The 27776-nt window shown below is 40.5% G+C and overlaps 1 long non-coding RNA gene across 1 annotated transcript in view; it reads right to left on the bottom strand.

The window, feature by feature from the left end:
- Window positions 1-27776, bottom strand: part of LOC133478267 (uncharacterized) — a 250615-nt gene that overhangs the window by 84987 nt on the left and 137852 nt on the right. The window lies entirely within an intron of this gene.

Below are 27776 nucleotides of genomic sequence, written 5' to 3'. Positions count from 1 at the left end.
TTCTTTAGACTGCAAACAAGTTAAGAATTAATGAACACCACCTCTGCTGGCTGCAGCCAAGTATCTATCCATCCATCCATTTTCTGAGCCGCTTATCCTCACTAGGGTCGCGGGCGTGCTGGAGCCTATCCCAGCTGTCATCGGGCAGGAGGCGGGGTACACCCTGAACTCGTTGCCAGCCAATCGCAGGGCACATAGAAACAAACAACCATTCGCACTCACAGTCACACCTACGGGCAATTTTAGTCTCCAATTAATGCATGTTTTTGGGATATGGGAGGAAACCAGAGTGCCCGGAGAAAACCCACGCAGGCACGGGGAGAACATGCAAGCTCCACACAGGCGGGGCCGGGGATTGAACCTCAGAACTGTGAGGCTGACGCTCTAACCAGTCGGCCACCGTGCCGCCGCAGGCAAGTAATGCACTCCAAATTGTCTGTGGTTCAAAATGCAATTAATCCACGATCAATTCTGCATCATCTACCGCATTCTTAACAGTCAGTCAGTTTCGTGACAGGTGGTTCTCGGTTTACAAAGGTCCTGACATACGTGGTTTGGAGGTTATGGACCGTGCGCAGCGTTAAAATATGTGGTCAAGTGGTGCAAGAAGGCACACACATTTAGTGCCATCCTTCGTGTTTAATTTGATCGAACAAGTGCTTTCCATACAAATATTTAATGTAATTATGACTTTACGACTGCATAAGCGTGGATTAGTGCTAGACTATGATGCATTTTGACTCCCTGTACCAGCAAAAGCATATCACTAGCCAGGCATGATGTCTGCTAGAAAGAAACTTAACTGCACTGCATTTTTTTGTTGTTGTTTTTTTTTTACGGCGGAGACTTGTGACTTTAGCACCTGGCAGTTACGCTTACTGTCCCTTACCTAATATGTTCAACCCATGTACCATAGCAAATAAATCTGAATACAGAGGGGTCCTACACTGTTTTCAGCTGAACTTGCCGCCACTTGCGGAGAATCCCAAGGTAGAGTCCATTCTTTCCAGTGTATGAACGTCTTAAGTCATAAAATATGCTGCTAAAAATTTAGTTTTGTGTTTTTGCCATTTGACTGTCAATGGAACAGTGTTTTTTTTTAATCATTTGTATGCTCAACATTTTTGTGATGACACTGAAAAGGTTATTCGAGTCAAAGCTGTGTATGTGCTTAATACTGTAATTACAATTCTTATTATTAATAAGTAGCAAATTATATAACTGAAAATATTCTGGATAGAAAAAACAATTCCCCCTCTCGGTGACATATGTCAACATATATGACCTCCATTGTCATTCCATAAAAATCAAACATCATTAGTTAAAATACCATGGATGTTCTAAATGAAAGGCTCATTTAATGTATGTCGTAAGACTATAACAACCATTTTATCCCTACAATCACCCTTAGGTTAGGAAAAAAGAGGTTTATATGAAGCCATGACGCCAATCACTTCAGGCAGGTGCTCACTGAGCCAAAGGTCCCGAAGCGGGCTAATTATGTGCCTTTGAGAACTAAATGAGAGCGCAGACCTTCAAAACACAGAACAAGAGCACAAATAAGATGTTAAGTTGACAATTTTGCAGTTTCACATTTTGCTTCATTACAAGTGCTTATGTCAACGTCAATTACTTGCAGCCTACAGCATTCTGTAGGAAGACAAGGGAAGATGTCTTCTTCTTATTATAAGAAGTCTGAAATTTTATCATAGATTTCATCTGTAAAAAAAATCTCAATCAAAACAGAAACGATGCAAATAAGTAATATTTCAAAACCTCCAATGCTTATCAATATCATTCCCCCATTTATGTGTAATAAAATGTTTGTCATACTCCATCCAAACGCGTAACACAATTTAGCAATTTAATGTTGTGTGTCTGTCTGGTATTTGTGGTTCAAATTTGGCAGCAATTGGACACTTTTAAAGGAAGCCTGAAAATTGCAAAAATGACCCTGAAATAGCCACTTTAAACCAAAATGGCTGAATTCCTGTGTGTTTTCAAGCATGACTTGTTGAGATTGTTTTGTGGGTCTACTCACGAAAGACATGCCTGCCAAATTTCTTGCTGTTCATTTTATTACTTGTTGTTATAGAGTTTGTCATTGGTACAGTTAATGACCAGAAATGAAAAGTTACACAACTGTAATCTTGAACAAAAACTGATAAAACTGTGAACAGCTCATACATTATCATCAATTTTGAGCAGTGGCATAGTGAAGAGTTCTCAGCATTTATTATTATGACGCCACTTTTCAAATTTCCTCACAGGCCTTTTGTTTGTGTGAGGGGGAAAAAAAGCACACGGGTCACGCCATTACGGGGGCTGCCCTCGCGCTGGTTACATTTTCTCACAATTGAAAAGCGAGAGCGAGAGATTAGCAGACAATTGATTCAGGGGAGAGGGGGGAGGGTGGGGCTCAGGTATACACAAATGATAACCTGCTCAGGTCAAGTATCAACATCAGCGACGCTTACAATGATGGAGGAAAAAAGGAGTATGCTGGCTTTGAATAATGAAATTACATACACAAGTTCACGCACAATGAGTTCTCACACTCAGGGATCCCAAACATGTCACGCAACAACGTGACATAATGTTCTGTTTGAGTACAATACAGTGTTATTATACTAGTGAATCTTGCATCTGACACAGGATTGACAGCTTCAATAATTTGCAGAATTGTTGAAAAGTTGTCAACTTTCCATGGGAATGAAAAGGAATTGATGGGAATAAACCAGGAATATACAACCCCAATTCCAATGAAGTTGGTACATTGTGTTAAACATAAATAAAAATAGAATACAATGATTTGCAATTCATGTTCAATTGAACATTTAACTGAATACACTACAAAGACAAGATATTCGATATGTTCAAACTGATAAACTTTATTGTTTTTAGCAAATAATCATTAACTTAGAATTTTATGGCTGCAACACGTTCCAAAAAAGCTGGGACAGGGTCATGTTTACCACTGTGCTACATTACCTTTTCTTTTAACAACATTCAATAAAGTTTGGGAAATGAGGACACTAATTGTTGAAGCTTTGTAGGTGGAATTCTTTCCCATTCTTGCTCGATGTACATCTTCAGCTGTTCAACAGTCCGATGTCTCTGTTGTCGTATTTTACGCTTCATAATGCGCCACACGTTTTCAATGGGAGACAGGTCTGGACTGCAGGCAGGCAGGCCAGTCACATACCTGCACTCTTTTACAACAAAGCAGAATGTGGTTTGGCATTGTCTTGCTGAAATAAGCAGGGGCGTCCATGAAAAAGACGTTGCTTGGATACAGCATATGTTTCCCCAAAACTTGTATGTACCTTTCATCATTAATGGTGCCTTCACAGTTGTGTAAGTTACCCATGCCATTGGGACTAACACAGCCCCACACCATCACAGATGCTGGCTTTTGAACTTTGCGTCCATAGCAGTCCGGATGGTTCTTTTCCTCTTTGGTCCGGAGGACACGAGGTCCACAATTTCCAAAAACAATTTGAAAAGTGGACTCGTCGGACCACAGAACCCTTTTCCACTTTGCATCAGTCCATCTTAGAGGAGCTCGGGCCCAGAGAAGCCGGCGGCGTTTCTGGGTGTTGTTGATAAATGGCTTTTGCTTTGCATCGTAGAGTTTCAAGTTGCACTTAACGGATGTAGCGCCAAACTGTATTTACTGACATTGGTTTTCTGAAGTGTTCCTGAGCCCATGTGGTGATATCCTTTACACATTGATGTCGGTTTTTGATACAGTGCCGCCTGAGGGATCGAAGGTCACAGGCATTCAATGTTGGTTTTCGGCCTTGCCGCTTACATGCAGTGATTTCTCCAGATTCTCTGAACCTTTTGATGATATTATGGACCATAGATGATGAAATCCCTAAATTCCTTGCAATTGTACGTTGAGAACGTTGTCCTTAAACTGTTTGACTATTTTATCACGCACTTCCCAACTTCATTGGAATTGGGGTTGTACTAAATTGAAGGTTGGCTCTTAATAAGGAGCTTAAATATAGTTGGGGAAAATATATTTAATAAAAAACAACCAGATATCATGCAATTAAAGATCAATATGTGCCAGCTCATCACTGCTTGTAGCTTTAATTATTATTATTCATTATTATTAATAAATCAATAGTTTACCTCACAGTGTTCCCACATTGTGAAGCATGAAAAATGGCCGACTCTCGATCCACTCAAGTAGAGTCTGAAGTAATTAAGAAAAGACACTTTAATAATCCACGATACAAACATCAAGCGCATCAGTTTACAGGATGCACAGACATATGGTAATTATCTTTTACGGTGCTAATATAATCGATGGGGGTTCTCCCCTGTCCTCTTGAAGACACACAGTCATTATCATATTGCACGAGAGGAATCATTTGCTTGATTGGACCAAGCTTTTAAAAAACGGGAGAGGTCTCGGTACTCAAATGAGGTTGTTTAATGTACTACATTAACAGTGTGCAGATTTATACCCATGAAAAATTCAAAACATGTCCTATAGACACAGGCAGCAGTTTTGATACGACAAGAGATCCATCCATCCATTTTCTATCGCACTTGTCCTCATTAGGATGCTGGATGAGTGTAGCCTATCCCAGCTGACTTTTGGGCAAAAGCGGGGTACTACGGGGAAAGATTTGTCTCAAAATTATTTACACAAATATATCTGTGATCGGCGGCACAGTGGACGACTGGTTAGAGCGTCTGCCTCACAGTTCTGAGGACCGGGGTTCAATCCCCGGTCCCGCCTGTGTGGAGTTTGCATGTTCTCCCTGTGCCTACGTGGGTTTTCTCCGGGCACTCCGGTTTCCTCCCACATCCCCAAAAAGCTTAATTGACGACTCTAAATTGCCCGTAGGTGTGACTGTGAGTGTGAATGGTTGTTTGTTTATATTTGCCCTGTGATTGGCTGGCGACCAGTTCCGGGTGTACACCGCCTCTCGCCCGAAGATAGCTGGGATAGGCTCCAGCCCGACCCGCGACCCTATTGAGGAGAAGCGGTAGAGAAAACGGATGGATGGATATTCGTGATTTATCCGTGTTTTTCAAATCCACAAATGTAGCCATGATTTACACGTTTTTCAAATCCACAAATATATTGGTGATTTACACGTGTTTTGCTGATCCACAAATATATCCGCGATTTCCACGTGTTTATTTATCATGACTTATGATTTGTAAGTATTGAATTCTGCTTGCGAATTATTGAAGGTGCGTTTGTGGATCAGCGGGCACGGAGATTTATTTTTTTGAGACAAACATAACGCAGTTTTCAAGATATTCAAACACACAAGTTGAGAATATTCACGCGTGTGGGAAGGCCAGTCCTTCCATCCACTTGGCGGCAGTGTTGCTGTCTCCGTTGCAAGCAGAATTGAATATTTACAAATCATAAGTCATGATAAATGCACACACAACATTAAAAAACACGTGTCAATCGCGGATATATTTGTGGATTTGAAAAACACGTGTAAATCGTGGATATATTTGCGTAAATAATTTCCAGACAAATCTCTCCCCATAGGGTACACCCAGATTTTGAAAGTAAATAGTTAAAATTTTAAATCCTTTGTCATTCAGTGACAACTACCGGTACTACTACAATAAAGTTTTGTGTAATTCCAAACAGCCACAGTCCACCAATGCTGTCACTGACACAGTGGTGAAGTCATAATTCTAGTAAATACTGTACTTGGACGAAAAGCACGTCTACGGCATAAATATAAAACCTGCATAAAACGTGTGCACATGCATGCATATATGCTGACAACAATATGAGTGCCGTTCCTAGCCTCGGAACATCGAAACATAATTACAGCAAATATTTGTCTCAAAAACACTTCTGAGCCATAAATACACTATGAAACAATTCAATGAAAAACACGAAGTACGCCGGCAACTAAGCATGCCTTGTGCCCACGTAACCTTGTATCTTTACACCTCATACAAAAACTCAAAATGTCATATTTAGGGACCAGTGTAAACTGGGGACGGCCTGTACAGCAGTTCACATTCACTGATAAAAAAAAAAAGTTCAATTCAAAAATGAGTCATTGATTATTGAGTATTTTGTGGACTAAACTTCAAAGAGTCGGTCCTCACAATGATCGCAAAATCGCAAAATCTAACTTTTAGCTACAATATCCTGCCAGTGATGGAGTCAAATGTTCAGGACACGGTGTTTGTTTTGGGGAGTGTGTCCCTTCACATTTAATAAAGCAAGCAGGCGGCACAAGAGTTTCCGTTGTTTCAAGAGACGGCGGTGCAGGACCTTGTTCATCTACCCAGCTGCTATTATTCTGTCAAGAGCTCCTGTGTTTTCCCGAGAAAAGGAAGTCATTTCATTTCCACCTTTTGTGTGTGTCTGAATGCGAGCGACGCTCTTTCAGCAATATTCACTCCATTCAACTCCCCTCTCCATCCGAAGCAAAATATACAAACGTTCCGTCGGACTGCGTGGCTTGCCGGTCCCAGAGAAAATGGGAATGTCCTAAATTGGTGTACCTGTCAACACTGGCGGTTTCAGCACTTTTTGGTCTCAGTGGAATTCTGTCTCTCTCTGTCGGAACTGATTGACAGAGGTTGAAAGTCAAATAAATAGCTAAAGCGTCCATCTTGACTGATGAGTTATTATACAGTAAGTACTGCAATATTTGTTTTTAAAGGATTCGTAAAGTATATTCTCGAGAACAAAAAAAAGAAGTTAATTTATGGTTGTGTTCTGCATCATTCACTCGTTCTTCTTGATGACTATTTGGGGATTTTTATACAGTTGACGAAATAATTCACGTTCAGTCAACAGTCCCAAATATTTTTCAAATAATTTAGGGAGGACATTATTGCTGTCCCACAATGTCAACTGGCAAATCTTAACCGTAACAAATATTTAACAAATAAATACATTCTAATAGCATTACATTGTTTTAGGTTCAGTGTATTTTTACAAAATTAATACAACACTTTATGTACCATCTTTGTTGCTTTTTCTGCATCTGTGAAATGAATCATGCGCTGTATTGCTTTTCTAATGACTATCAGCTGTTCACTACTTTTCAAAATGCATTGTGGAATACACTGAGGGCACTTTATAGGGGATAACCTTTGTATAATTGCTACACACCACTATAAAATAGGAAACTCGCTATATAGGGCACTATGTAGTTGATAGAGAGAGATTCTGAACCCAAACTATGTATTTCTGGCCTTTTTTACTCACCTACAAGGACACATAATTAAAATTTCAGATCAGCCCCTATGGACTTTTCAGGGTAATCATCTTGCGGCTACATGGCAACGCATATTGTATATGCTGAAATCTCATTGGACAAAAAATAAAAAAAAATCGAACAACTACCGATATGAACAGGAAGCCATGCAGCCAAAAGAAATGCTATGAAACAAAGAATAACGTTTTTTTTTGGGGGGGGGCGGGGGGGGGGCATCTATAATTTAATTGAGCAAATATTAGAATTTAGGTTGTAAATGTCGGTCAGTACTTGTGATACTGTTTAGGCCAGCAGAGAAGGCCTTGGTGGCCCTGACTCTGTAATCATTGCAGTCCAGGGTGTACGCCGCCTCTCGCCGAAGTCAGATGGCATCGACTCCAGCTCATTTAAATGTTTCATACTTATGGTCTACAAATGTTTTTAATACAAATATTTACTGTAATAATGACTTTACTGCTGCGTTAGCGTGGTTTTGTGATAGACTACAGAGGTTCCGGCATAACTATCATCTGAACATAAATGACTTCAGTTGAAATTCCTTTCTAACTCAATTGCGTAGTAATCTCCGGCTCGCAGGTTTTCCTCCACTGATGTGCACAATATATGACCTGTCGTCCTCGCGGGGGGGGGGGGCAGACACATTAGGAGCAATGACGCTAATAACATCCGAGCACTCTATACGGAACATCAGCACACAGCGATGACAAACCTGTCACGAAGCGTAATCTAGGACGGGGGTCGTAACATCCTCGGAAAACCATAGCGCTTTGCCCCTCTTTCCGTGTTGTTCCCCTAATAATGGAGCGCCCGTAAATCCTTTACCTGCCAGCAGGCTTTGATTTTGCCCATAAAAAGCCACACAGCGTTATGGGATGAGATGTGTCAAAGTAAAAGGTTGAATTCATCTTCATTTGGAGAACCCTCTATCACTGGCTCCTTTTGGAATAAACATAACATTTTGTATTCCAGGCAGCATGTAGTTAGCACATGCACCTCACAGTTCTGAGGTTGGGCGTTCAAATCTGGAGTTTGCACGTTCTCCCCATGCCTGCGGGAGTTTTCTCTTTGGTTTCCTCCCACATTTTCAAAACACGCTTCTTAGGTGTTCTTAGGCAGACTAATTTGTCCCAAGGTGTAAATGTGAGTGTGAATGGTTTCTTGTCCCTATGCGCCCTTTGAGTGGCTGGTAACCAGTCCTCTCACCCAAGTGAGGAAGAAAATGGATGGATATATTATTCTACAACGTAAAAGGCTATATGTCCTAGTGACATCAGATTGTTTTTGCAGTCCCTTGAAATTCTCTTTAAAATCCTTGGTAAACTGCAGGCATTATTTTTTGGACGTAAAGTCACCTGTTACTTTTTTCCATGTTGTATAAAAATGAGGTGTTTCTTTGAAGCGTGGCCTTCATTTCTTCATGACAAAAGTGGAGGTGACTTGAGGCATGGTGGTTATTAGAGTGCAGGCCCTTATTTGACATATACATAGTTATGTGTCTATTTAAGGTAGGCAGTTAGCCGAGATTAGTTGAGGGCTGGTTTCTTGGTTAAAGCAGAGTCCACTATTGGACAAAATATGCTATGTATAATACAACGGGGGCCACTATTTGAGGAAATACGTAATTGGAGGCTAGGCTGATTGAGATCAAATTTCCATCAGCAAATGATTATCTGCAGATCTTGGATACAGTATATGATCTTAACACATTCAACACCTGTGTATTCCACTATGTGAGGAAATCCGCTTTATTGTAGTTGCCATGTATTGGCTCACGTGGACGATGAAAGCGGGACCTACTCGAGGTCTGGCGTCTGTTAGAGTGGTGGCCACTACTTAACTCATATATGTCTATTTGAGGTCTGGTGTTTATTTGTTCACGACAAAAAGTGGAAATTACTTCAGCTATTCTTTCTTTCAGGTCAAACTGCCCTAAGCAAATGATTATTCACAGCTAATAGACAGTGTATGTATTTTACACATTAGACTTGATAGATGTATTAAGTCGTATTAAAAATGACACGACTATTTATTTACACCTGTATCATCTCATACTGAGAACAATACGTCCGTTATTAGCTAACTAGGGAAGAAGACGAATGTGTTGTCTGAGGGCGGATGTGGGCTTCTCATGACAAGATGTATGCGCGTGCATCAGGAGAAAGGAAAGGGATGTTTTGTCTCGCCAAACATGACTGGGATGTCAGCGCTAATAGAAAAGATTGGTGAATAAGGTCCCAATCCTGAGGCTCGCTGGTGTTAATCCTGCTCTCGATCGCTGTGCCGGGACCGCTCGTATTTACATACGCAGAGGATCCCGCTGTTTGCCGCGCACCATTGACACGACAGAGCAATTAATCATCCCCAAATACTCCCGCCGTGCAACAGACGAGGCTTGCAGAACATGCTGCTGCAGAGCATTTTCGCATTTGTGAAGCAAGTGGTAAAGAACATTTTTCAGAACAAACCTCCTCAGTAATCCCCCCATTTGTCGTGGGCCAGCTCTTTAGTTATTGTTTAGTCAACAGAAAGCATTAATCTATATGTGCCAAATCAATTTGAATAAAATTTCAACTCACTGTTAAGTATATGTTGCACAATTGTCTTGATTTATACATCAAAGAAGCCTCATTTTGATGGTGTGATTTCATTAGCACAAACATTTTAATGCACCGCTGACTGCCCCTGGACCTCGGATGATAAATCAGCGCACCGAAGCAGATAACGTATGTGCTAGAGTTTGAGAATATCGTGAACTCTCGCTATTCGTAGGTGGATTGAACCCCGGTCCTCAGAACTGTGAGGCAGACGCTCTAACCGGTCGTCCACCGTGCCGCGTGGAAAAACTCCCATTAGGGCCGTGGGTGAGCTACAGCCTATTCCATATGACCAAGTGGCAGGGTACACACTTTCCTGGTCACCAGCCAAACGCACCTAAGGACAATTTAGTCTTCAATGAACATAACATGCATTTTTTTGGAATGTGGTAGGAAGATGGAGCGCACGGGAAAAACCCAGTCAAGCACATGCAAACTCGAACCTGTGACCTAAGAGCTGTGAGGTGGATGTGCTAAACACGTTAAATTCAAAAAGTGAAAGTCATATATTGCACGAATTCAATAAACCTGAGGCCAATTCCTACGTAATTTCTATATTCAAAATAATTTGGGTTGTTTTTATTTCAGATGAGAGGGTGAATATGGGTTTTTTGTTAGCTGTAAGCAACAAATAGAATTCGGATATATTTCACTTTCTGTGTAGTGAATCTGTGTGAGTTTCTCTTGTTTTAGTTGAACTGCTGAACTCAATCAGGTTTTCCCACATATTCTCTTTTATTGAGAAAAACCTATTCGTATTTATTGTACTGTACATCATACTCCCATAGGCCTATGTTCTGAAAGTCATTCGTGGTACCAAAAAGCACTGCCTTTGAAAATGACCTTGGAGGTCAGCCCTGCCAAGTGTGTTTTGAAACCTAAGCCTGTCCCCCCTACCCCCCCCCCCCCCAAAAATACAACCAGAACAACGGTGTAAATGCTGAAAACGTCTGTATTGGACTGCAGAGGGTGACAATGAACATCCATTGCTGATGTATTTGACACTAAACGGACATCTGTTTGCTACATGGCAAAAATCAAACAGTAATTATTGAAAATAGAAACCTAATTGGGTCAAAAGTTCACACTGTGAGCTGCCTTAGCTCATATCTCCAGGCGTTGTCCTCCCATCTTTTTCCAAGCCCTGCAGCGGGAAAATACCGTTGAATCTCACTGAACACCAGCTGCTTGTTCGGAACAACAGGGGAGAAAAACACGCTGTCAAGATGTACCTCGCAACTGGATTCTGCTTTTTTCTTGTGGCATCCTGTCTTTGGAGATTGCCCATCTTGGGGTCTGTGAGAGTTGATTGGAGATGGTAGCATACAGCAACTTTGGATTTCAGGGTAGGGTTCTACATTCAAACAAAGTGAAACCTCCAGAATCTATAGTCAAAAATCAAATACCCAATGCCCCAAAACTGACAACTTAACCGAACATTTGATCAGAAAGTAAGATTGGTAACGTTGTTAGCGAAGCCTAATCTGTGTTCATACTGGAGCGCTGCTTAGCTTTGGGTATGACATGACACGTGTTTCTGTATCATGACTTCAAAATGGCAGCTCTTCACCCAGTCAAGCTAAAACCTATAAAAAGTCACAATATCACTCTGAAAACTCCTTTTTGCAGTTTTTACTTATACGGTGGTTAACATTTTATGTGCATGACTTTTTTTTGGTGTACTTTAAAAAAATGCCTGCATATTCAAATGTCCAGCATGTTAGTATCCAGCCGAGATCAAAATGTAGAGCATGTTCGACCCTTTTGTCTTTTTCTTTTTTTTTTCAGCACCACCCCAGCAGCCAAGGGCAATGTGAAGTACAAAAAAAAATAACACCACTTGTCATATGTGAACATCTGCTCCCTGGATATTTGATTTCCCAGACAGATGTTGGAGCCCAGCTGCTGTCACAATATCAGTTGTATATTTGTAGAGAGGCCTCACATTTTGAGTCTCCTACTCTTGATAGTTTTGCTCCTTTTGCAAATCAGCCAGCATCGTTGAGTCAATTTTGTCCCCGATGCGCACAATTTTTTGTCACTATGCCCACCCAACCATATCACCGATATACAGAGGAACTGCTAAAGTCCGCTAAGAATGAATATTTTGGGAGGGGGGTGGGGAATTCAAACTGCCAGCAAACAGTAAATTTGTTCAAGAGTCCCTTCAGCCAAAGTTTGACAATTATTTTACTATGGTTTTGTGCGTTTGTTGATGGTAAAGGAGACATGTTATGCAATTACATCACAATTTAAAACAGTTCCCAGGTGTCTTGGTAACATGGCTGTGACATTCTTTTGTCAACATAACCTAAAGTTCAAGATTTATAGTAGACTTTTCATCCTCTTTTTCTAGCCTCGTTGAAATGAACCTTTTGAGAGGGGGTGATCTTGTCTCATGCAAATTAGCCACTGCTCACCTCACCCCTTATTCTGCGGGGCCAAGAGTGCTTTCTGTTACTATGACGTCTACTTGTTTGTGAAAGCGAACTGCGTGGTGTACACCAAAATACATAAAAGCATGGATTGGATTTTCACTTGTGGAGGCAGCACTTCATCACCAAACCACTAAATGTACAGATGGATGGATACTTAATTGATCCACAGGGGAAATCCAATCAATGTTCTGATCCGTGTTTGTGATGCTTGCATCGGACACATTGCCACAACAAAATCTAGAAGGGATCACTCACACAAAACATTTTGGAATAGCCCCTTTAAGTATTCATTAATTATTTCACTAGTGAAACTAAATAAATATCAACAAAACAAGAAAAAAAGGAAAGCAAAGAAGTTCAATTCAAACCACGTTCAATGATTAATTCTGGAAGCTTCATTATCCTTTCGCACCAGCTTTTTATGTCTTTGCTGCTTTTGTTGTGAGATGTCAGCATTTTGCGGGAGAACTTGTCAAACTACACGAGAGCTCATTTCAGCAATTGGGATTAGCGTAGTTGCTTTTTCTTTGGCCTTTTTTTGGGAAACACTTATTACAAAAGTTCGAGCACCCTCAACGAGGACGGTTAAGAGAAAAGATTAGTGACAAGAGAAGAACAATAGCCGTTCATTTTCTTTCGTGCCTGTCTACATTAAAGTATTGTCGACGGTGGGCTGGAGCTTACGCCAGGTGACGAGGTACACTATGGACTTGTTACCAGCCAATCGCAGGGCACAAATCGACAAAGAAGCCTTCACACACAAAAATAAATAATCAATGTAAAGGGCTACATCCATGCATTTTCTATAGCTTTTGTCCTCACTGGGAGAGCTGGAGACTATCCCAGCCAACTTTGGTTGAGTGGCGGGATACACACTGGACTGGCTGCCAGTCAATTGCACATAAAGACAAACAACAATTCCACACCGATGGACGATTTATAGAGTCTTTAATGGTGCATGAAAGACTAACATGCATATTTTTGGTGGGAGGAAGCCAGAATACCCAGACAAAATCTACACAAGCATTGGGAGAACATACAAACAACACGCAGGAAGGCCCTCCCAACTATGAAGCAGATGTGCTAACCACTGGGCTACCTTATCGTCTGTGTCTTTTATTGGTTTTTTTTTAAATCCCCATAGCCATTTTTCTCACATTGGACTCCCTCGTAAACACATCAATTGGGAGGGAAACAAGGCATCCAGCAGCGATATCTCATTGATAACAACCTCGCTTACTACTCAGCAGGTAACTCCGTTGTTTCGCAGTAAAAGCATTCCGTTTGCAAAACAGGGTAGAATTTAACGACAAGTAAGAAGTTGCGAGAAACATGAAAAGCAGGACTTGATGCTTCTTTTTAGCCTCTTTCTGGCAGCTCATTTATGTTTTCATGGGGTAACTACCACAGAAATGTATCACTTTTTTAGTTAAAAACCATTCATTTTTATTTAATTTAATTTGTTTTTGTGAGACAAACGTTTAGGCACAAGAGAGCTTCACATACACTGCACCACCAAACTAAACTCATAAGTCAAGGTACCACGATACAAGGTGCCAAGAAATTGAAGCGATTTGAATCCTCAGCAATCGAGGCCACATTCAAACTGGCTTTAATTGCTATTTCACATATTTTCTTTTATAGATTTGAGCCAAGAGAGCGTCTCAACTGCGTCTCCTTGCCGAAAGGCATCAGCCGGTGGCCACATGGCTGATTAGATATTAAGGTTATAACAAGTAGTTGAGAGCAGCTGTACCTAATAAAGTGGGCATCATTTCACCAATCTGAAATAAAAATAAGGAAGGCTGAGATCTTTGTGATCATATTTCGTCAGATAGTAAATTGTCTAAATTAGACATTCGTATGGAGATGTACTGAGTTGTTTTTGATCATTCCAAAATAATTTTAAATATACAGTGAACAAAAATACTAAAGTTAATTTTGACTCGCAACATAACAGGAGGGCTTAACAACATTTTTGAATTATTACACATGTACAGTGTCCCCTCGTCACTTCGCGCTTCACGTTTTGCGGCTTCAGTGCTTCGCGTGTTTTTCCAAAATATTCATAAAAATAAATAAATAAATAAAATACAGCCATATCGGCAGCCATATTGCGGAAAGACGCGTTGTTTCAGGTTGATGCGCGCGAGAGAAGGTTTCCCTGCAAGCCAAACAAAGAGCTGAGTTGACTCAGAGGCTTTGTACAAGCCTGTACTGTACGGGCACTCATACAAGGCGCGTGATTGGTTCCCGGCGCGACATTGACCAATGATTTATCCCGTGAGCTGATTGGCTGCGCATCATCGCAGCCTCACCCAGCGATCTTCCCTTGTTGGGTCTCGCCAGTCTCGTCCACGATGTTGTGTTCGCAATAACTTTTTTTGTTTAAACGATAATTTGTTTAATTAGTTAAGCAAGCCCTTACAATGCCGCCGAAGCGGTGTGCCCCTGCGAAAGCTTCCTCCGGGGCGCCCAAGAGGAAGAAGAAGATGATGACCATCAGCGAAAAAGTGAAACTTTTAGATTTGATCAAAGAGGTCAGAAGTTATGCATCTGTGGCACGCCATTATGGCGTGAATGAATCTACAGTGCGGTACATCCAGAAAGAGGAAGCAAACATGCGCAAAACTGCTTCAATAAACTTCAATAAGGAAGCGAAACGCGTGGTAACTCCGCGTAATAAGAGAATTGTGAAAATGGAAGCTGCGTTGGCATTGTGGCTTGCTGATTGCAGGGAAAAGACAGTGAGTTATTAATTACTCTATAAAGTTTTATAATTAAAGATTTAAGTAAATGCGTGTACTGTTGTAATCTTTGTATCAAATATGCAAAGTATAAATACTGTTTACATATTTTAAACATTCTGGTACCCAAATACGAATACACGAAAATTCCTAGGCGGGGGCAGGGGGGGGGGGGATGGGCAAATCCTACTTCGGGGTTTTTCACCTTTTGCGGGGGGTTCTGGTCCCCATTAACCGCGAAAAACGAGGGAACACTGTACACTTTGACAAGCATTTATGTTTTCTGTAGCCCTGATATTATTTGATGGCATTACTTAGTTAGTCTAAAGGTCCCACCTTCAGACCAAAGTCAGCAAAGGTCCAATTATCAGACGTATTTTGAAAGATTCTCCTGAGTGATTATCCTGTGCTGTGGGGTTGTGCTGAAAGTTATATTTCCTCCCCGATCAGATTGGGAAACAGATAGGACAATCACAAACTGACACTTGTTCATTATTTACGATTGTGTCGTGATTGTGACGGGAAACAGAACAATAGTCAATTAAGGGGTATAAAGGACGACACACATTCTGGTAATTGGGCCTAATTTGAGCATTTTACCCCCTTCCAAACAAAGTCAGCAAAGGCTCGATTATCTGACGTCTTTGAAAGATGATCCTGAGCAATTATTCTGTGGCGTTGGATGTGTTAATAGCCATTTTTACTCCTCTACCTGCTTGGAAAACAGTCAGAGCCGACGATCGCTCATGTTAAACATGTTCAATTTACAATGGCAAATCCATATGTGCCTCGTCAACACAGAGTCTGGCCGAGCCAGATTGTGATGTGAAACGGAACCATAGCCAATGGGGAAGGGACTTCTGTGTACCCTGATTAATATGTGAACTTGGTATGTACGCAACCCACTTCAAAGATGCACAATCTCATTAGTCACATGTGTGTTTAACCATACAGTGTAAATGAATATTTATGGACTGGATTCAATTTAAAAAACAGATCCAAAAGCTTTTATTTCAACAAATCCAACAGTTTTGAGTTGGTCAGAGTCAGCTTGCCATAGAATTGGGCGATGAAGGCACGTGAATAGCTGTGTCCTTCTTACTTTATGTGAAAATGTACAAAAAGATAAGTTGTAAAAGATTAGACCCAGCCAATATGTCTCTTAAGTGACCCCCAGCACTCAGCGCTCCTGTTAGGGGGCTTTAAATTCTCCCCTCCCAAGTTCGCCGTCGATTTGTTATCAAATCAAGCGTCGGGCGTCTGATTCATTGCTATTCAGCAGGGGCTGATTTATATGCAGAATGTAAAACAGATGCCTTATGCGATACATATTTATGGTGAGCCTTGCTCTCTGAGATTTATTAGAGCTTCTCTCATCGGGGGTGTGCTGTGATGGCTTGTATTTCCTCACAGCTGCCAATGCCAAACTCATTAAAAAGAGGTGTGACTATTAATATACATTGTAATACTGACAGCTCCTAATTTATAACCCTTGTGGATGTTTGGGCTTTCCGTCTTTCCCTTTCCCCTTCATGGATGGAGACGGTCATGTTTTTGTAACTTCATATTTCTGAAGTGTGCTCTTACTGTATGCTTTACACATTTACCAATTCTCTTTTTAGTCACTTCATGCAATGGATTTCGATTCTTTAGGTTGCAATTCGACTCGATGCTCTGTTTCGCGTCCGGTGTGAACGTAGAATTAGTCGGCATTTCGTTATTGCCTGGTCGACTGCGGCTTCCGTCCGTACAACGAAAATCACACTCAAAGCGCCCCCACTGGCCAGGAGGTTAATTGATTCAGAAGATTTACCGAGACGATAATGAATTGCGGGCGGAAGTATCGCAATGCATTGATGAATCAATATTTTTACACACTCCTACTTACCACACGAAGCAAAAGATCAACTAAGCGACGACTCGTAGCTAAAAAAAAAAAACTCTATGTTGGGGCACTCGTAAATTAAGGTATCACTCTATTGATTTATTAATTGTACTCCATTGATCTTTGCGCCTATTGACCAACAAGGTCATAACAAGTTAATATAAGCTGCTATTATCATTAGAATTTAAAAAAAAAAAAAAAAAAATGACACTTGTGGGAAAAGACAACCACAGTCGCTGATGCATCTTTCAGCCTTTTACTGAATGCCGAAAGAACAGTAAAACACAAACATCAGCATCGCAAAAAGGCATATGCATGTACAAAGACACTATAATACATACCATTTTTCGTGTTAATATGTGTGTTTTAATAAGTTTAAATGTGTTTAAAGCATGTGGGAGGGGTAAAACTATATACAAATAATTTTTTTTAATACGGTCACTGCTTTTCACATATCATGGGTGGGTCTTCAATCTACCCCTGGGACAAACGGGAATGCACTGCACATGTGCATTGATTTACCCCGCAATGAACAGGGGAGCACTGTAAAGAGAAAAAGAGAATTAGATAAATAAAACAAAAGACTATGGACACCTCCAAAGATGGATGTGGGTTCCAGAGCCATTTACAGCTCTAATGTAAGACTTCTTTGCTCCTCCATGTTAAATACTAATGATTAAGTCCCGGCTGCCCCTCCCCTCATTCTTAGTTCAACCCCCCACCCGAGGCCTGTTCAAGAGCTCCACTGTGGTATTTTGTGTGTCTTCTCTTCGCCTTTCTTCTGCTTTTAGCTACCCGGCCTCCACTTCACAAGGCGCTCGACAGCCCGTGGACGACGCATGAAAAATAAACTACAGTCTGCCTAACTCCGGGCCTGTTAAGTCTTCAGCTAATTAGCAAAATGGTGTCCATTCTTTTCTTTTTCAAGCATTTCGTCTCGGAGGGGGTGGCCGGGAGAATCAGACAGCGAGAGGGTAAATAAGCCAGGCAGAAAGGAGAACTGCGAGGGAGGAGATGCGCTCAGCTGGGCTGTTTTCAAAACATGCCGCTGAAAGCCTCTCTGTTAATTTACTCACTTTGGTTTTTAGACCTTTTGTATTTGCCAGTTTGACCATAAAACGCCATACATCTGCTGCATGGACTTCTCGGCCTCGTCAGGGGGGCTGCCCCCCAAACGCCCCCCTCCCGAGGGCTCAAATTCACTGCTCGTTTGACATGAAAACACCTCAGGTGTGAGCTGCTGCTTGGGAGAAGCGTCACACTACAGGACTGGGAATGGCAGGGATGCTTTAGGAATGTGAAAGCTTGAGAGATACAAATCCTGGTGCACACTGAAAAAAAGGCCAACTGGAGACCGCGTTGTGATGGAAAGTAGGAGGAATATATCAGCTACAGTAAATAGGAAAATATAGATCAGGTCTCAAGGAAAAGTTATGACATAACAACAGATATCAATATGGCGGCGCTCACGAGACCGTCGTGATTCTCAGTGAACAATAACAATTATGTTGTTATATATATACACATTTGTATGGATGCATAGTATTCGAAATTGAGAGTAACATCCAAGGTCATTTTCCACATGTGCTGTCATTCTGAACAAAGAGGTGAAAAATGAACTATACTTCAATCTTAGTAATCTTAGTAATCTTGGTGGCACAAACATTCCTGGTATCAGGGAGCGGACTGCTTCCAAGTGGCTTCCATTGCCATGACGACAAGGGGTGGAGCTACTTGTTGAGCCCCGGAGTCAAAGAAGCGAGTCCGAATTTCAAAGTGCATGTGTGCGCCCATACAGACAATAAAAGCATTGACTCCATTTTCATTCCTGGAGGCAGAACTTCTTCTTCTTCAAGATGTCGGAACACACTGGTCAATTAGTCTGCAGTTTCTTGCATGTGGTGCATGCAGCGGACACATCGCCGAAAACAAACATTAGAATTGAAGTTGTATATGCAGGTCAGAGCTTCTGGTAGTGTTTAGGCCAGCAGAAAAGGCCTTGTTGCCCTGCCCAACCACAACTGTAATTATTAAAGAAAGGTGTAAGTTACAGAGGCTCGGCTGCAAGGTTTCTCAAAAGTATGGATTCATAATCACATAAACATATGCGGGACTATCGCAGATGGCTTTCCGCATTTAATAGCTATGACATATTTCGTGTCAAAGCGGAGGTGGGTGGAGGGGAGGAAGCTGACATGGTAAGCTGAAGTCTTTGAGAAGCTCACAGAAGCACAACAAAGCGGGAAATTAACAGCGTGGAAACTTAATAAACGAGTTGTTTCGCGGCGCTGCAAACGCCGGGTGATTCCCGCAGGAAGGGAAAGGCCAAGAGCGATGGAATGACAGCGCCGTCCTCCATCTGTTAAGACAGGAAATCGAGGTGGGGGGCGGCCGAGCGCTGGGAATGGGAGAGTCGGAGTTCAGTAATCGCTATGGAAAGAAGGCCAGAGAGTCTCTGACACGACGTTCTCAATATAGTGAATCTTCGCTATTCGCAGGGTTAGGGAACAAGGCTTGCTGCAAATAGGCGAAATCTGCAAGTAATTGACCCCCCTCCCCCCGAGCGTGTCTTTTTCAAGCAATGTTTTGTTTTATTTTATACTTTCATGTGGTGCAAGTGAAGATACATAGCTGTCATTCAGCCAATTTGTTGCTTTGACTTGCGAGCAAACATTTGCAATTCCATGGTGGGTGGGAACTCAACTCGCTACACAACAAGCAGCAGTTTGGCAGATAGTAAACAATTCTTCAAGAATGCTGTTTATTAAAAAATACTATAGAGTTCTATTTTTTTCTTACAAATATTTTGATTGTTTGTTTTTTTGGGGGGGAGGCCAGAACTGAATAATGGCATTTCAAATTAATTTCAGTGGGTGATGATTTGGGATATGAGTGTTTTGAGTTCACTGTAGGTGAATTTGAAAAGCGAACCGAGAATGAGCGGGGCTTCACCGTACCACGCTTGCACGGGATCAGGTGAAGCAAGGTTCACTCTGGTGTTTTCCTTTTCACGTCTTTAAACACTCGCATGGAGATGGCTATGTGTCGCTTACACGGCACACTAAAAGGAACAAGATATATATATATATATATATATATATATATATATATATATAAAGACGAAAGGGGGGCCGGGCTGCCTGCATTGTGCACTACTTTGCTGAAATGGGAGTATCTATCAGACACACATCCTATTAAACCAAGGGCAGCCAGAGAAATTCCTCACGTGATCGCCGCCGCCGCCCCGTAACTGCCTGCCACCAAAATGGAGACTGCGCCATACGTCACTTATATGGAGCAATAAGCAACTACGGGAAGGGTGCTAATAGAGACGCTTAGCTGATCCTGACAAATCACACACACACACGGTCACACGCTGTAGGTTTAGAGTGTGCTATAAGGCAAATATTGTATTTTAAAAATCAAAAGGTGCAATGGAATAGGATGAGATTGGCAATACAAAGTACGAGTACAGTATTGGAGATGGAAATGTATTGTTGTCTATAGTGTGTCAACAAAAATGATACAGCTTTGTGAGAGTTCAATTCACCCTTAAGGGATTATAATGAGAAGGGTACTTTCTGTACATTTATAAAGCACTGCACTAATAAAGTTTGTACAAATTTGGTGTGTATTTCATATTGAAATACATGCATACTAAAACTAGTACTCCCCCCAAAAATAAATAATAATAATAATGAAAAGGTCAGTAAAATATCTACTGTAAAATAAAAGAACATTTTATGAATAGTATTAACGTCAGCGTCGTATAAAGCAAGAAAATACAGTAGTGTCATCAGTAAATCAGTGGCAAAAATACAGTCATTAAAATAATAAAAGGATGAGATCTTAAAAAGTGTCTTTAAAAAATATTCTGTATCTAATTTAAGTACAATTCCTTGTAATTATTTTGTTAGTGTACTGGTAATTTGCAAAAATTGGGAATAGGCTGCAGCACACCCACGACCCTAGTGAGGATAAGCGGTACGGAAAATGAATGGTGGGAATATTACAAAATAGAGATTCAAAAAAGAGGGATTTGCAGCTAAAACATATATTTGTAGTGAAATAAATGGTCCTATTTTTTTTTAAACACATTTAGTGTTGAAAAATGATTACAAACCAAAGTCTAGCAAACCTAGACTTTGAGATAGATTTCAATCACAGGTGATTGGAATCTCATGAAAATTCGGTAAATTGTTCTTGAAATAGAAATGAAATGAACCCTAATACGGACAAGCATTACAGAAAATGGATGGCTGGATTACAAAAAGAAAAACCTGACTTTACAATCTCATTTGTGTAGGGCAGTGACCCTCAACTGGGGTGCCATGGGAAATGATCCAACTTCACTTAATTTGCCTGAAATGTACATGACAAACATGTCCTTATTATATCTACGCCAGCGACATATAGTGACAGGCAAAATGATTAAATGCTAGGAGAGGGTACAATAGACCCACGCATCCACCTGTTGCCATTCATACAACAGAATACATGAAAGTCATTGCTTCCTGCGAGTACGTCATATCAGCTTTATGTTCAATGAAACTGGCCCACATTTCACACTGAGAACGTCAATGCGTGAGGAAATCGAGATAAGATTCTCATTATTTCAGTATTGATACTTCATATGACATTTTTTCTAATGTTGTGCATGTGCTGTAGTCTGGACAACATTGCGTGTGAATTCGAACTATTTTGTCGCTGCTTGAGGCCCTCATTGTGTTGGCCTGTACACATAATGGCACATCTCGCCGAGTTGTGTTTCTGCAATTGTTGAAAAATTGCTGAATGGCTTGGCGTTGGGCAGCGTCTATTGTGTTTTCTGTCGATTTTGTGGCGTGCAGGGTGGAAATGCTGAGTCATGTGACTAACATTGACGACATCTCGGAGATGACTGAAGGACAAAACAACAGACCACTTCTGTTAGTAGTGATGTTGAGGGGTCCTGTCTCGTTGACAGATTTGACAAATTCTACATGGATGTAAAACAAACAAACAAAAAACAGCAATATCTTGACTTCAACGTGAGTGAGTGCGTATTTTTGCCAACTGTGTCCTTGTGCTGCACAGAGTAACTCTGTCAGAGTAGTGTTAAATCCTTTTGACTTCATTTTCAGTAAATGTTTGATATAATGTTGTAGGAAAATAATGCCACTTTTACTCTGTTACATGGAGCTACATTCCACGCGTTACTTTTATTTGTATCCATCTATTTTGACTTGCAATGATCAACATATTTGTTTTGTCAGAGAAACTTCTGTCTTGGGCACGCTCACATGACTGTTTCATCAGTGCAACGTAACCACTAGCGACGTTTGACTTTCACCAATCAAACCGAGCCAGGCGGTCACATGACCGTACACAAAGGTTTTCAAAGTGGCAAATTTAGTTGAAGCATGGCAGAAAAGCAGTCAGAAACACTCCTGGTCTCACATTCAAGCTAGGTTTAATTTACACACAACAGAAAAGAACAGCTACGTATGTCATGTGCTGCCATTTTTGTGTCTGCCTAAAATTGGCCACATTTCAGCCTACAAGAACACCACTTGGAATTTAAGCTGTTTCACAAGTGTAAACAAATGAAGTTGATTAAAGACTTAGAGATTGTTCTTTTAAAGTGATATTGTTAGACTATCTTAATTTGCATATTTCTATTTTATATTCTTCTCTATTTGATTTTCATGCTCTGATTTAAACAAAAAAAATCTGAAGTTACCTCACCTACTTGGGTTTTAATTACAATATTGGAGAACTACGTTTTACATTATTCTAAAGTAATAATACTCTTACTTGAATTTTGGGATACTCTGCCCACCTTTGGTTCTGCACTCTTGTTGTGCAGGAGTCAAGCTCAGGTGGTGGGGATTAGACCTCTAGAAATACTCTGCGGGGGCCACTTCAGGCGGTGAAATTGAGCAAAGTGTGATGGGGGTGGTGGGGGTGTCGGCAGAAATGTCTATGTATGTAATCATGCAAGAAATATCCATTGTCGTGGTGAAGATAGGACAACTCCAAGCTCCTGATTCTCTTGCCACTTAAGAGCAAAAGGAACAGTGTGACTGCTCCCCCTGGTGTGCTTGCTGCTGCATTGCTTTTTTGGGAGAAGCAGAGGCTAATTCTTAATTAGCAAGCACGCACCCCACAGGTCAAAGGGCACAAAGAGGAAAGGAGCCACTTTCATACGACTGTAGATTGGCTTTTAATAAAATAATTAGTACAAACACAAAAAAAGTTTGAAAAAAAATGTAAAATAAAAACAAGCAAGTTGTAATTTTCATAAGAACCAAGTTTTTCTTGAATAAAGTCATTAAACCAGAAAAACGTCATAACTTTACGTGAGTAATGTAAAAAGAATACGTATTTTAGAAGTCTTAATTAGTGTGGAAAAAGTCAGAAATTGACAAAAACGAGGTCATTTTGCAGGAGAAGTTATGAGAATAAAGGTAAACTACAAAAAAAATAATCATTTCAGAATGAAGTTGTGAATGTACATATATAATTTTGGAAAGTGTAATTTTATCAGAATAATATCTTAATTTAATGAGACTAAAGTTACAATTCAACAAAACAAAGTGGTAATTTTGCAAGAAAAAAGTTATCATTACATATATATATATATATATATATATATATATATATATATATATATACATATATATATATATATATATATATACATGTATATATATATATATATATATATATATATATATATACAGCGTCAGCCTCACAGTTCTGAGGTGCGGGGTTCAATCCCCGTCCCCACCTGTGTGGAGTTTGCATGTTCTCCCCGTGCCTGCATGGGTTTTCTCCGGGCACTCCGGTTTCCTCCCACATCCTAAAAACATGCATTAATTGGAGACTCTAAATTGCCTGTAGGCATGACTGTGAGTGTGAATGGTTGTTTGTTTGTATGTGCCCTGCGATTGGCTGGCAACCAGTTCAGGGTGTACCCCGCCTCCTGCCCGATGACAGCTGGGATAGGCTCCAGCACGCCCGCGACCCTAGTGAGGAGAAGCGGCTCAGAAAATGGATGGATGGATGGATGGATATATATATACACTTATATATACTTGCTACACCTTGAGACCACCAACAGGCCGCTGGTGGAAGAACAGCAGGCAGACAACATGAAAGTTTGATCCAAAGACACAGAGGATTATTATTATTATTATTCATTCATTCATTCATCTACTGTTCCGCTTCTCCTCACTAGGGTCGCGGGCGTGGTGAAGCCTATCCCAGCAATCTTCGGGCGAGAGGCGGGGTACACCCTGAACCGGTCGCCAGCCAATCGCAGGGCACATAGAAGCAAACAACCAGTCACACTCACATTCATACCTTCGGGCAATTTAGAGTCCTCAATTAACCTACCATGCATGTTTTTGGGACGTGGGAGGAAACCGGAGTGCCCGGAGAAAACCCACGCAGGCACGGGGAGATCATGCAAACACCACACAGGTGCTGCCGGGATTTGAACCCCGGTCGTCAGAACTGTGAGGCAGATGTGCTAACCAGTCGTCCAGCGTGCCGCTATTATTACTATTATTATAATATTATTATTATTATTATATTTTATTTTCAATGTTTATTTATCTACAGCACTTTCAGCTGCAGTTGTTTTTTAAAGTGCTCTATAAATAAAGTTGTGTTAAGTGTAGCGTAACACTCTAATCTTCTTCTTCTTTTCCTTTCGGCTTGTAAATACATCATTATTCTCGTAACACTACAGGGGAGCCTTGCATAAGACTAGCTCGCAGTTTCATTTTTTAACAATATAGTTCACACAAAGAAGAAAGAAAGAAAGAAAGAGAAAGAAAGAAAAAAGAAAAGTTGGGTTTTTGGATTTAAATTCTGTGGTGAGGAATGTTCGAGCTCTTTTCAAGCCTCCTCAATATCAAAAAGCACACAAAGGGGCTCCCTTCCCACACACACACTGACACACACATGCGCACTGTACAAGCGTACACCCACTCCAACATGTGTAAAGACAAAATGTACTCCTCATATTTCAGAAAGCTCATGAATCACGACAGGGTTAATGCTCCACAAAATCCCTTCCCCATCCTTTAAGTGCTAAATCATCACTTTGCAGCGAGGCTGGCTGGAACACAGAAAGAGGACAACCTCTGACTGCCTTTCTCCCCCCCGTCAAACATGTTTGCATTGCAAGGGATTAGACCAGGGGTGGGCCGACTTTTGTGGTCAAGAGCCACATTAGATTTTCAGAGCGAACAGCTCAGGTTATTTGTATATGAGGTTGGGGGGGGGAGCACTGAAATGTGTATGTGAAATATGTAAATTATCTTATTGTAATAATACAATTATAATTTCATTTTCCTGTTTTAATTATATTATTCTAAATAATTAGCCCAGTATTTAGAAAAAAAAAGAATGCATGTTTATTTTACTAATTTTAGTATTACAATAAATTAATTATTGTATTATGACAAACAATTTTAATGAGGTACCTGAATATATAAAATAATTACATTTTAATTAACCAATTGTGTAAAAGAACAGTAATAGCTAAATCAATAAAAAAATGTAATCATTATTAACCAATTATTTAATTAAACAAATAAAATCTAAATAAATAAATTACATACATTATGTAATTAAATAAAGACAAATAAAATAAAAAATAAAATTAAATCAATTAAAAACAATTTAAATTGATTAAAAATAATTACTTAATTGTCACTGATGGTGTCGTGATACACTGCCTGACTTTGGTGTGGGCCGTCAGTGGCGGTGTAAACGTGAGTGCGAATGCTTGTCTGTGTCTATATGTGCCCTGCGACTGACTGGCGACCAGGTCAGGGTGTAATCCACCTTTCGCCCGAAGTCAGCTGGGATAGGTTACAGCGCCCCGCGACCCTGAACAGGATATGCTGTGTTGAGAATGGATGGCCAATGAGTTCATTTATCTGAATAATACAATATTCTCAAAATAAATACAAAATATTGAATGTACTCTGTAATGCAAAATTGTTTATTTTACTGATATTTGCATTTCATTATTTACAATAAATACATTAACTAACTATTTTACATTTATAGTTAGCAAATTTAATTAATGAATAATAACCAATTCAATTAATATATATTACTATATTATAGTCACATAAATGAATACAAAAAGTAATACAAAATATAAATTCTATTGCAAATGTATACTTTACTGATATTTATTTAAAAAATATTATTATAAACGATTATTAGGTCACTGATGGTGCAGTGGTACACTCAGTGACGGTGTGAATGTGGGTACGAATGGTTGTCCGTGTCTGTATGTGTCCTGCGACTGACTGGTGACCAGTTCAGGGTGTAGTCCGCCTTTCGCCTGAAGTCAGTTGGGATAGGCTCCCGCGCCCAGTGACCCTAACCAGGATAAGCGGTGTTGAAAATGGATGGATGGATAAACTATTATTAAACAAAAAACGATATTTTTATACTTATTTACCATAATTAATAATCATTAATTAACTTAATTTATACTACTAAAATGAATATTATATTCAGATAAATAAATAAAACATGTAAAGCTTGAAAATAGAAAAAAGCCAAAATAATACATAAATCCTACAGGACTTTTGATAATGAAAATGCTCGGTGGGCCGGGTTAAAAAAAAATGGTGCTGGCGGTCCGTGGCCCCTGGGCCACACTTTTCCAACCCCTGGATTAGACAACCGCCAAGCACTGGGTCTCGACCTGCGGGCCTGGCTGTAACCTGACCCCTTACCAGGTGTATGCCTGTAGGTCAAAGGGACTGCAAAAGCAACCACAAAATCCCCCGCCCCTGCCTTCCCCCTCAATAAAACCCTCCCTGTTCCAATTAACTCTTTTAAAGCCAACGCGGCTCCCGTGTACAATTATGTGTTACAAAGTGCACTGAAAAGCCTCATATTCCCTTAATTGTAGCAGGCCACACAAATGTCAGCTAAATGAAATGTGTAGTGTGTATTTATAATAGAGCGCATGTTAATGGCGCGACAAACGCCTCCCCACCCCCACCCCTCTCCTAGGCTCTCTAACCACCACCCAACCCTCCCCCACCCCACCAACCGCCTTCGCCCACCTAACCGCCCGCCTTTGCTTTTACTTTCAAAATAATTTACGGCTCCTTTAAAGCACCCCATCATCTGCAGCCAGAGACTCATAACTGTCCTGTGAGTCGATCATTTACCCGCCGATCTCCTAAGTGTTACGTGTTAATGGGGAAGGTGGTGGGGGAGGGGGGTGGGGTGAGTAGGGGTAGCAGTGGTGGGCTTGTGCAAAACACGAGGAAATAAAGGAAATAACTAATGGCTCCCGAAGCAACAGATCATCCCTGCAGAGAGGAAAGCTTCATAACACTGTCAAGACTGCAGTGGTTAAATCCAGTTAGTGTGTGCCAGGGGGGGGCACAACCAGAGTCCTGGAGTACGAAAGCCGTCTTGTTGTTTTGCTATGACGAGGAAACTACCCTTTCTATCATACCAATATGAGTTGCTACTACCATTAAAAAATGTTAAAGAAGATGATTTACACGATCAGGATTTTTGGGGCTGATAACCGATCAAAGTGTTTAAAAAAAAAAAAAAACTATAACTAATCACCGATCCGATCACAAGATGGAGTAATGTGTCTATTTAAATGACTTGTTTATTTACTGTATAGACTTGTGTTCTGTATACTGAGTAAAAATATTCTCATTAGGTCATGTATTCTAATCAGTCAGGTCAAAACAACATTACAACATGACAGAAATAATGGGTGCTAACTTACTGTAATTAAATTACTTAATTTTAATTAAATTACTTCACACACACCGAAACTTTGGAGCATGATTCAACAGAATCGCGGCATGTTTACGTACAACCGTTAG

The sequence above is a fragment of the Phyllopteryx taeniolatus genome, chromosome 5 (genome assembly GCF_024500385.1).
Source record: "Phyllopteryx taeniolatus isolate TA_2022b chromosome 5, UOR_Ptae_1.2, whole genome shotgun sequence".
Classification (NCBI taxonomy): domain Eukaryota; kingdom Metazoa; phylum Chordata; class Actinopteri; order Syngnathiformes; family Syngnathidae; genus Phyllopteryx; species Phyllopteryx taeniolatus.
This window is presented reverse-complemented; position numbering and strand designations above follow the sequence as displayed.